The sequence below is a fragment of the Halichoerus grypus genome, chromosome 6, assembly GCF_964656455.1.
Source record: "Halichoerus grypus chromosome 6, mHalGry1.hap1.1, whole genome shotgun sequence".
Lineage (NCBI taxonomy): Eukaryota > Metazoa > Chordata > Mammalia > Carnivora > Phocidae > Halichoerus > Halichoerus grypus.
Genome location: NC_135717.1, coordinates 135,650,502 through 135,663,409, shown reverse-complemented (window position 1 = coordinate 135,663,409; position 12,908 = coordinate 135,650,502). Strand labels below are relative to the sequence as shown.

The following is a 12,908-nucleotide window of genomic DNA, read 5'->3' as shown; positions in this document are numbered from 1 at the left end:
TGGGAGAAAAATTACATAATGCTTTTTCCTTGCCTTTAGTTTATTATACATACCACCAGAGTAATGGTATCAGGCCTATATAACCCAAAGGATGTTATGGCAATGGAATAAAACAAAGGGTGTTTTAAAAAACTTCATTTATATGATCAAATTAATATTAATAAAGGGAGGAAGGGAAAGAGAAGGGAAATGTTTTTTGCTATTCAGAACTTAAAATTCCTATGCTGTCTTTCTAAAACCCTCAGCTCTAGGATATTGCCACTTATATTCTATGGCTACTCAAACAAGTCACCTGAGAAAATTTAGTTCAGGCTAGTCTCATTCTGATTTGCCATCATTTACCACTGTACTTAGTTTCACTTTTTGAACCTTGCGGGGTCCAGACTTCCCTTAGCCAACTAAAATAAGTTCAGTGTTCAGTAAGGGAATGGATGTCTGAATTGGAGCTAACTGAAGAGCATCTTTCCACTAGAATCAATGTATATCACACTCCATTGGCCAGTGATTGGTTATGACAGGTAATGAGAAAGAAATCCCAAACTTTTCAGTAAGAAGTGAAAGGTGTATAAACTACACAATGCACAGATGGTGGTGAAATGAGGCTTTCAAAGTGCTAAAATACTAATTCTGACAGTACTGAGAAGACTGAGCTGCTCGTGACTCATTTTTATGTGTGACACTCAACTTAACATGCACATCTATTTAACAGAGCCATAATTCACAGTATACACCCTCTCTTGTTCATGAGAATGACATATTACAAATTACTGTGGGTGGAAAGTGTGCTGATTAAAATTTATCCAAGAAAAACTGTGTACAAACAATTTTAAGAAATCACACAAACCATCAAGTTACGTGTTGTTAGTAAATTTAAATTTTATTGTTAAAGGGAACTCAGTTTATGAAGTTTTATCAAGTTAGATAAGGTTTTCTTTTTCCTACGATTATGATGACTATATTTTCTAAACCTTTAAGAAAAAAATAAGAATTAATAAGAGGCCAGAAAATAGGTCAAATGATTGTTAATCAAAATGCATATCAGAAAATCTTTTACTATTACCTTAATGACATGCAAATTAAGTACAGTTTAAGCATTTTGGGGAAACAAATTCACTACTATCATTGTAGTCATCATAGAACAAAGAAGAAATGCCTTATTTTCTCTTATATTCTATTAATAGGTCGTAACTTTTTTCCATTTATATTGAAAAAAATATTGTGGTACATTAAGAACTGCAGAAATACTTTAAGTGATAAAAAAACCAAAATTACCCCTAATAGGTATTGACTAAAAGTCAGACATGCTTCTGTACCCAAGGCATAAATAATATTCTGGTAACAGTAGGCCAAGAAATGTCACACTTAATTTTTTTAATTGAAATATAGTTGACATATAGCATTGTATTAGTTTCAGGTGTATAACATAATGATTCAATGTATTTATATGATGGAAATCACCACCACAGTAAGTCAAGTTAAAATCCATCATCTCATATAGTTATCAATTTTTTTCTTGTAATGAAAACTTTTAAGATCTTCTCTTAGTAACTTTCAAATTTACAGTACAGTGGTATTAACTATTGTCACTATATTGGAGATTATGTCCTCAGAACTTATTTATTTTGATCACTTCTCCCACTTCACCACAGGTGAAAGTGGCCAAATTTCATTTTTGCTGACATTGAACTTTAGAGTTACTCAAAACAATTTTCCAAAATTAAATAATATATTTTAAAATCTGTGGGTGTTTTGTTTGCCTTGCTTATAGGTGTAAATGTTTTGTTTGTTTGTTTGTTTGTTTGTTTAAAGAAACATAGGGCACCTTGGGGGCTCAGTTGGTTAAGTGTCTAACTCTTGATTTCGTCTCAGGTCATGATCTCAGAGTTCTGAGATCGAGCCTCATGTCAGCTCACATGCTGGATGTGGAACATGCTCGAGATTCTCTCTCTCCCTCTCCCCACCCCCCAAAAAAAGGAATTATAAAATTAAAATTGTCTTGGCTTTCAAAACAATATGTTCTTTAAAATATACTTCCTCAGTTGTAATCAGAGAAATTACAGATGAAATTTAAAACACACTAGAGAATAAAAATAATAATTTTAAAATAAGTCAAAATATTAAGACCAAAAGCAAACAGTCCAACATACCCAAACTCAGTTAATTCAATACATGTATTCCTGAAGTATTTATTGACTTGTTCCTAAAAGGCACATAGCAAATAAAATAAAATTGATATGAGTGCCAAAAAACTAGCTAAATAAGTTATTTCTACTTCAATCATATACTTAATATATGACATAACATGTAAAATTTATTTTTTTTCTCAAAAGTTCTTGTATTTACTTCTTCCTTTTCATTATAATTCTAGGTCTCCATTATTTCTAACATATACTTTTACAAAAATTTTCAATAATATTTATGCTTTAAAAATAGTTAAAATTCATCATAACCCTACAACACCAATACCCATAGCTACAAATTTAAAAAATATGAATATAGTGTATAGGTATTGCTACTTCTAATTTAGAAAGCATTATTTTTGACACCTTTGATGCTCCTATATAGGTTTTAATGGCTTTCTGTACTTCTCAAACTGAGATTCAGTCCTACACTTTCTCTTTTCCAATATTCATTCAACAATCTTAAAACAACATGTATTTCCCCACACTAATAAGTCACTCAAGAATTTACCAAAGTCCTTGGAGTAAAACTGATGAAAGTCCATCTCAATCTGGCTTCATTTTACTTTAACATGATAGCCACCAGCTCCAGCCAATGAAGTTTCTATAAACAAATCTTTTACTATTTTAGGTAATGACTGTCTCCAAACCTTTATACTGTAACCTGATGATACTGTTCTTTCCATCTATTCAAGGCTTATCTTTCAAGATCAAGTCTAAAACACATTATTAAAATTTTGGAATCAGCATGCACTCACTGAACTCACTTCTTTCTGATCTCTCCTAGGATTTATAACAGTACTTTATATTTTCTCATTTAATTACGCTTTGTTTTAAAGTCTTATATTGTTTTAAATGTTATCTGTTGTCTCAAAAAAAATCTTTTAAATCTTTAAATCAAAGCCATGATATGTGAGAGGATTCTGGGAAAATGGCAGAGTAGGAAGCACCAGGAATTTGTCTCCCCACCCAGATAATTACACTGGCAGAATCTGATGTAACTGCTTTGGAACTGTGGATTCTATCGAAGACTTGTAACTTCCAGGGAAAAGGACTGGTTGGTAAATTAGATTAATTTTGGCACATTTCAACTTTTATCTCCTCAGTGGTTACCCGTCTCTCACCCCTTAGCTCCATGACAGGGAACTATGTATGTGTTCTGGAGTATTTTGTACACATCTTGCCAGAGCCAGGCTGAGCAACAAAGACCCTATCTTCCAGATACCAAAGATCTGTGTCCTAGCCACCTACTTCTGCTTCTCATCACAGAGGTGCAGGCACGGAGGTGGGCAGCCATTGATGATCTACCTCCTTTCATTATTATAAACCCTGATAAACACCATTCTACTTTCGGTTTCTATGATTTTGACTATTCTAAGTACCTCATATAAATAGAATAATTTAGCATTTGCCTTTCTCTGTTTTTTTCACATAGTATAATGTTCTCATGATTTATTCACGTTGTAGCATATGTCAGAATGTCCTTCATTTTTAAGGTTGAATAACATTCCATTGTATATGTATGCCACATCTTGCTTATCCTTCACCTGCGGTGGACACTTGGGCTTTATTTTTCTGGAGAATTTTCCCTGGCCAAACAGGAGCTGCTTAATTGTTCAACTCGGAGATTATCTACCCAGCCACTCTCAGAAGACCACAGCCAATGACTTTCTTACACAATGATACTGAAGGCTGGCTCCCTTGGCTCAAAGTAGAAACAACTCTGGTTCAGTTAGTGCTACAAATGTCCCTGTGGAATCTTGCTATAGCAAATCTCTAGCAAAAACCACACATTTGCTTGGCTTCTCCCCTCTCTCCTCTTCTCCTGAAAGCTCTCTTAAATAAATCTGCCCAGGTCTCACCTCTGTTCTACTTTAACAGTGACAAGAGCAGTATGTGTAAACTATTCAATAAAAAACCCTAGAAACTCAGGATCATCAAATGAAACACATATAAGACCTCTCTGTAATTTACCAGCTCTCATTTTCAGGATAATCAAGATCTCAAAGTTCAAATTTGGTAATATGACTAATGCTTTAAAAATACCTGTTGCAAGTTTGTATATAAAATGCTTAACTTTGGTAGTATTGTCCAAAATACTGCAGGTCTAGAAAAACAGATTGAAACCATTCATAAAATCTTGCCTATTACAGAAGACAAGTCCAGATGGATGGCATAGGAGATAGCCATGGACCTGATGTTAACAGTGTATTAATTTTATTATGAATAAGTTGGCTGAAAAAGTAAAAGAAACTAGAAAAGCCTTATGGGCATATGGGAACATCAGAGCATCTCTCACAATGGTGAATGGTATATTGCTGAAAGATGATTGCATAGCTCTTTCCAATAATCTTTGCCAGAAAGTATTAAACAGAATACATCATGGCTATTTGAGCTTATGAAATGGTGCAAAAGAAGAGTATGGGCCACAGCATTTTGGCAAGCATCCCCCAAAGAAATTGATGAAAAAGTAGCTTCTTAGCTGGTATGCCAGCTCTTATAGCATGAAAATATGAAAGAGATACTAATGAGAAGACCAGCAACTGTCAGACTTGGGAACAAGTTGGCACATGAAAAACAACAACAACAGTTATTACTACTATTAGAGAACCAACATAAAGAGGTGAGAATATAACAACATAGTCAATATTCATATAGAGTTAATATTGGCAAGTATAAAAAATTAAAAATATGACTTTTAACAAAATATACTGTTCGGGTATATAAAAATAATTTTGGCATTTACCTAATTTATAAGTGAATTTATACAGAATATCTGCATAATTAAGGAGTACCCATTGTGAGGAAATGTTTACTACCTTTAAGTTCTTCAAATTAATCTCTTGTATATTCATTATGTTAAATGATCTACCAATGACAAGTTGAATCCTGATGAATTATTGAGGATCACATAAAAAGAATTCAAAATTAACTGAAATAATTATTATGCTTTTAAAGTATTATGTACAAATGTTAAAAGTCTTAAGCCAGGGGGCGCCTGGGTGTCTCAGTCGGTTAAGCATCCGACTCTTGATTTCAGCTCAGGTCATGATCTCAGGGTTGTGAGATTGAGCCCTGCCTAGGGCTCCATGGTGTGGAGCTTGTATAAGGTTCTCTCTCTCTCCATCTCCCTCTGACGTCCCCCCACCCCCAAAAAAGTCCTAAACCAAATAATAAATAACAACCCTCCAAAATATCTATGATAAATTTAGGCTGTGATTACTTTGACAAGATGTCTGAAAAAGGAATTTGTTTATTTTACTTACCTTTTGTGAAACAGCCATGTAGTTTCGAAAGGTCTATATTTTCCTTCTTGAGTAAGTAGTTCACATCTGATCTTTTACACACGTTATCTGTGAAAAGACTGCTTTATAGGCACAAGAATTACAAGAAGCACCATATATGTTAACATACTGATGTTTGCATCAACTTTGGGGATTAATTTGTTCAATATAAGATCAATGTTTACTTTTTACTAATGTTATCACTAATACATTTTTTAAAATTTAAATGAAGCACACAAATGGTATTAAAACCCATTATCAAAAAAAAAAAGTCATCACAATTCAGGCCATATAGACCATAGAATGTTGGACAATATGTTCTAACCCTTGTGACACAGTGATTCACTATGCTTACCATGCATTTTCAGACTATAAATACTATCATTAAAATGAATAATGCTTATAAACCTGTTTATAAATGAAACAACAAATTAAAAACAAGTGAAATATAAATTTTAAGTTGAAAAATACTATGTAATTCATTTGTGATTTTTTTGTTGTTGTTGTTACATAAAAGTTTTGATCTATTATTATTAGTTCCAAATGCTCTTAGGGCCAAGGATAGTTATGTTATGCATATCATGCAATAGAGTCCGTAATGATAGTACTTAAATTGATCTTGATTTGAGTACCACATCTTTCATCTGATACTGGGTAAATCACACAATCTTTGTTTCCTCAGTCATAAGATGTAAAATTATTTCCTGTTGTATTTTCTCTCACAAGGCTGTCATAAGCATAAATGTTTAAAGCACTATAAATTTGAAAGGTTCTATTAGCTTGGTTAGGAATCCACAATTTTAGGAAGCAATCTCAGCTAAAAATATAATTCTCTATAATGAACTAATTGTAATATTACACCTCTTGGAGAAAGGACCTGATATGATAAAATCAATTTATCTGTGTCTTTTATGGAACTCAAGTTGAAAAACAAATGACCAGGATGACGGACAAACTTAGGCTTAATGTTTCTATCCATGTTTTAATCTTCATCTCCTGCAGGATAGCTATTTAGAACATGAAACAAAAGGGTTTATTTCTAGTCATCTTTTTAAGTTCTAGTATGTTTTCATTAGAAACGATGTGTCACTGAAATCCTGGTAAGAGAGAGAGAGAGAGACAGAAAATATTTATCATCAAAGCTACCATATGAGGGCAAAGATAAATATTTTGCTCCTTTCTGTAATTACAGGAATGTTAAAAGTGTTGGCATATAGTAGGATGTAAAAAGAATATTGTTGCATAAATGAATCACTTTGTTTGTATTTGGATTATGTTTGGGAAGTATCGAGAAGAGGAAAATTATAGATACAGAAAATATATTAGGACTGTCAGGAGTTAAGAGGAGGAGGGAATGGGGAGTTATTTGTTAATTGGAACAGAGTTTGTTTGGAATGATGAAAAAATTTTGGAAATAGTGGTGGTGGTTGTATAACATTGTGACTGATTAATGCAATTGTACATATAAAAATTGTTAAAATGGTAAATTTTGATATATATTTTCCCTAATAAAAATATTTAAAAAATTATAACTCTAGGGGCACCTGGGTGGCTCAGTCGTTAAGCGTCTGCCTTTGGCTTGGGTCATGGTCCAAGGGTCCTGGGATCGAGCCCCGCATCAAGCCCCACATCGGGCTCCCTGCTCAGCGGGAAGCCTGCTTTTCCCTTTTCCACTCCCCCTGCTTGTGTTCCCTCTCTTGCTGTGTCTCTCTCTGTCAAGTAAATAAATAATATCTTTAAAAAAAATTATAACTCCAATCCAGAAAAATTAACTGATTTAGAAATAAGCAGATAAAATCACTCAACAGACTCAAGGAAAAGTAAGCATTTATGATCCTCAGGAAACTATATCTTAAAATATATTACCAGTCACATATGGTTTTCAAGTAAAATTTACATAACCTAAAATGAACAGGTTTTAAGTGGAGAACTGATGAATTTTGATAAATATACACACCCATGAAACCATCATCCCTACCAAGATATAGAACATTACCGGGCGCCTGGGTGGCTCAGATGGTTAAGCGTCTGCCTTCGGCTCAGGTCATGATCCCGGAGTCCTGGGATCGAGTCCCGCATCGGGCTCCCTGCTCCTTGGGAGCCTGCTTCTCCCTCTGCCTCTGCCTCTCTCTCTCTCTCTGACTCTCATGAATAAATAAATAAAACATTAAAAAAAAAAAAGATATAGAACATTACCATTGCCTTAGAAATGTTCCCCTTTCAAGGGCGTACTGAAGATGGCTTCTAAAAATTTGCCAGTCAAGACTGATAATATTTCAGGAATTTTTGTGAGCTAGTTATTAAACACAGGCATTACTAAAAAGCAAATTTTATGAACTTACAACTAAATTTATTTAAAACAAAATTAATTAATGAAAAAGTCAGATCTTAATTATTTTGCTGCATTTTACTGTTATGCTCTTGAGGTTATTTGTCTATCGCATCTGTGTGGAAATACTATATTGTGGTGTGTTACTGCACATTCCTGACTCTGTGTTCAATAACTTCATGATGGTAGCTGGAAATGGGCAAGGTCAGTATTTATAATGGAAATCATAATTTTTAAAATTAAGACTTTTTTTCCCCTACAGAGAGTTTCTGAAACATATGCATGCACATCACTGCTCACCTATCCAGCTACCTACCACCCCCGAGGCAGCCTCTGTTTTTCACTTATAAGCCATAGCTTAATTTTGCCCATTCTTGAATTTCATATGAATGGAATCCTAGACAATATTCTGTTTTGCACCTGGCTTCTTCTGTTCAATACATATTTTTGAGATTTCCCCCCATATTTCTGCATATATCAGTAGCCTGTTCTTTTAACTGCTGAGTGAGTAGTGGGCCACTGCAAGAATATGCTACAATTTGTTTGCCCAGGCTTCTTAAGACAGTAATTGATTTATTTGTAATTTTAAGTTGTTTTTTTTTTTTTTTTTACAACAAAGCAGTTTATTTGTGATCAGTGTTTGAGACTCTATACATCCTTCACAAATTTAATTTTACATAATCTGATACTCCTCCTAAGACTCAACCTCTGCACTGCTAGGCTTATTTCCCTAGGACAGAAGGGCTGGTATAAGGTATTTTCCAGAAGTGAGGTATCTTTCACAGAACTAGTTCCTTGTTGTTTGTTTTCAAGTTGTAGAGAACTAAATTTGCATTTGTTAAAATCAAAAAGTAGGAAAGACGTTTTTTACAAATAATTTTGATCAAGTATGTGTTCAAAGAAAGCAGGATAAAAAGGCTTTTCCTCTAACATTCTGTATTGTGCTGTATTTGTTGTTCAATAGGAATTAGCTTCTGTCATTTGCTAAAAGAATGAGTAGTGGGGAACGGGATATGTTGGGAATTTCATAACGGGCAACAGAGCCATTCTCTTGGGTAAACCATGAGCAGGGGCAGCTGTGCTGTAACCATACGGTGCTCCATAGCCTGGAGCTATGTAGCCAGGAGCAGCTGTAGCCCCAACAAAAGCTCCCCTTGTTAGAGCTCCTCTTCCTCTGCCCCAAACAGCTTGGACTGCTGCAGACACAGCTGTATTCACAACACCCTTTGCCTGAGGGATAATCTTTTTCTTATTATTTGCTGCATTGCGTCCAGAAAACAGCTTCTCCAGGGCAGCTAAAGCTGCACTTGCCTTTGCCACTTTCTTATTTGGACCTGCACCTCTGAATTTCTGTCCGTCTACTTCTACCTCCATTACAAAGCATTTGTCATCGCTTCCACCAGTCTCTGAGATGAGTTCACACTTAAGACCTCTTCTTTTTTCCTTGAGCTCCATTACGGGATTTTTGCCACTTGCTGTGAGAATAGGGCCCTGAATTCTTACCTCTAAGGTACTGGAGGTTTCAGTTGTAGAATTTCCAGTATTATTGCTTGAGTTTGAAGACACTGTTTCATTTTTGCCTTCATTATCTGATTTTTCATCGGAACTCATACATTCAATATCCGCATCAAAGCCCGTTGGGTATCCCATTGCTTGTAATACCTTCACTGCTACATGAAGTTTTGCTGTTTTCTTGGATGACCCTGAGGCTTCATATGTTGTACCGTCCACATCTCCAGACATTGTGAAGACTGGGGCGTGGACAGGGCCAGACTGAGACAAAAGCTTATATTGAAGCCCGGGCCTGATCTGATTTAGCCTCATTAGTACATTCATAAGGTCTATTGCTTTACTATCCAGAATTTTCCTTAAGTTTCGTTTCATCTTATTGGGATTTTTATCATCCCCTAATCCATCTTCAAATCAATCCATCTTCAAATGAAGTGGCTGCAAACATTTTTGTACAGTCTTTAGTGGATATACTCTTTTTCTAATTTCTTTTATGTAAATATCTAAAAGTAGACTTGATGGATCATGGAGAGGTATATATTTAACTTTTTAAGAAACTGCCAGATTTGCAAAGGGTGTGTACCATTTCACATTCCCACCAGCAACATGAGAGTTCCAATAGCTCTACTTCTTCACTAACATTTAGTGTTGTCAATCTTTCAAGTTTTAGCAATTCTAGAAGATTTGAAATGATCTCATTGTGGTTTTAATTTGATGATGAATGCTGTCGAACATCTTTCCATGTGCTTATTAGCCATCTGTTTATCTTCATTTACGAAGTGCCTCTTGCCTAATTATTTTAAAATTAACTTGTCTTGTTGTTGCTTTGTGTGAATTCTTTGTATTGTTGATACGAGTCTTTTATCAAATGCATGTATTGTAAAAATTTTCTCTGTGGTCTTTTTTAAAAAGTATATTTGGATGAGAAATTCTAATTTTGATGAATACAATTTTTTTCTTTCATATTGTGTTTTGGTTCAAAGAAATCCTCTCTTACCTCAAGGTTCTTAAGACATACTTCTGTGTTTTCATCTAGCTGCTTTCTTATTTTATTTTGTGCGTTGTCTATATTTCATCTTATAAATATTTTTGTGTCAAACTTGATGTAGATGTTGAAGTATTTTTTTTCCATATGAATATCCAGCGGGTATAAAACCAACTTTTGAAAATATTCTTCTTTCTCTCTTGAATTGGCTTGGTGTCTTTGTCAAAAAGCAATTGACCTTATATGTGTACCTGTACTTTTTATTTGTTCCACCAATTTATTTTTCCATCCATACTCCACAAACACATTTTCTTGATCACTGTAACTTCATAGTAAAGAATATTAAGTTTTGAAATCATGTAGTGTGAGTCTTGAAACTTTTTTTTTTTTACTCAAAATTATCTTTGGCTATTCAAGATATTTTAAATATCCCTATACATCTTAACATCAACTCATCAATTATTCCAAGAAATCATGTTGGAATTTTAACTTAAAATGCATTTAATCTTTTTAGATCAATTAAAATTTTAGCAACATTAAGTTGTTTAATTGATGAACATGATACATCTCTCATTATTTAGGTCATCTTTGATCCCTTGTAACAATCTCTTACAGTTTCCCATGTAGAAGTTTTACACATCTTTTGCTGAATTTTTCTGTATATAATGGATTTTGATGTGTGTGTTAATGGAATTTAAGTTCTTTTCTCATTGCTGTCAATGTATAAAAATACAAATAATTATGGGGTGCTTGTGTGACTCAATTCGTTAAGCATCTGAAACTTGATTTTGGTTCAGGTCATGAGCTCAGTATTGTGAGATGCAGCCCCGCATCAGGCTTCATCCTGAGTGTGGAGTCTGCTTAAGATTCTCCCTCTTCCTCTTCCTCTGCCACTCCCCCTCCACCACCGGCACAGGTGTGTGTGCTCTCTCTCTCTCTTAAAAAAAATACAAATAATTGTAATATATTGAACTGTGATCTTGCTAAATTCACTTATTCTAGTAGTAGGTCTATAAATTTCTTTGGATTGTCTATGTGAGCAATTGTGTTATCTGGGAATAAAGGATATTTATTTCTTCCTTTTCAATCTTTATTTCTATGTCTTTTATCCCTTTATTGCACTGATGAGCACATTTAATACAGTGCTGAGAAAATTGTGAGAGGAGATTTATTTTCCTTATTTGGGAGATTTAATGAAAAGATTTTCAATATTTCACCATTAAGATGCTCTTCATCTTAGTGAAGACCTTGCCTTCTATCCACAGTTACTGAAAGGTTTTGTTATAAATTTATTAAGAGGAACATATCTTATTTTTTTTATTAGATGCTGATTTGCCTTCATTGGTTTTTTTTTATATTTTTGCATTTCAGCTGTTTTAATAGGACAGCTTCAAAAAAAATTTATCTTGCTTGGGGTTTGCAGAGCTTTTTGGTTTGTTTTTAGATTTATTTGATGATTATCATCCCATTGGTAAAATCTGTCCCAATTTTTCTACTTCTCTACTTCTTGTGCTTAATTCAACATATCTTAGAACATTTGCTATTGCTCCACAAGTCACTGAGCTTCTCTTCATTCTTTAAGTCATTTTCCTCTAGTTCTTGACATTATATAGTTTCCATTCATCTATTTTAAAAAACCATTTTTCTGCCTTCTTATTTCTGCTATTAAGCCTATCCAGTAATTTTATTTCTCATGTCAGATTTGTAATTTTCAATGCATAATTTCCATTGGGTTGTCTGCTGTTGATTCTCTGCATTTATATTCAGTTAATTTAACAAGTTTTCATTTAAGTCCTTAAACATATTTGTAATATTTTCTCTAAAGACATTGTCTGCTATTTCCACATCTGGGTTATCCCTTACTCTGTTTCTAGTGTCTTTTTTTTTTTTTCCTGAACAGTTGGTCATATTATCTTATCAGTACATTTTATAAATTTCTATTGTATATTAGACATTGTAAATAACACTTTGTAGAGTTCCTGGATTTTATTATTAACTGATGATGGTTTGTTTTCATTTAAGCAGATATTTAAGTTACTGGTAATTCATCTTGTACTTGCAGAGGTTTGGTTTTACACTCTATTAGGACAAACTCTGGAAAATTTAAGGTTTTTAGTAAACACCTCTAATTTGACAGAACTCAAACTCCAAATGCTATCCCTGTTCCTTTGGGCAAAAGCTGAAATCTCTTCTTAGTCTTTCAGTCCTTTAGACTTTGTGTGTGTGTGTGTGTGTGTGTGTGTGTGTGTGTGTATGTATGTATGTATGTATTTTTACCACATGGCTCTTTGGAATGTCCCACATGGGTGCTCAGCTTAGAGGTAAGCCATGGTTTTAAAGGAGTTTATGGATATATCTGGGGACAGGCCCTATAGGATTTCTTTCTGAGATTTATCTCCTTAATTTCTAGATACTCTGATTACCTAAAATTCTGTCTTGTGAAATCTTAAGCTGATAGGATTGTATCTTTCCACTTGACTTCTAGCCTCTCTATTCATAACTTGGGGAATATCTTCAGAGGAAAGCTATGTGTGCTTAGATCTCATCCAGTTAACTTATGTTGTGAAGTATTGGATAACCTAAAGTTTCTTCCTGCTTTGGATAGCTCTCTAATACCTTTG

At 34.0% G+C, this 12,908-nt stretch overlaps 1 pseudogene; it reads right to left on the bottom strand.

Moving 5' to 3' along the window:
• Positions 1-8,386: 8,386 nt before the first annotated feature.
• On the bottom strand, positions 8,387-9,677 carry LOC144382149 (spermatid perinuclear RNA-binding protein pseudogene; annotated as a pseudogene).
• Between the last annotated feature and the right edge of the window lie 3,231 nt (positions 9,678-12,908).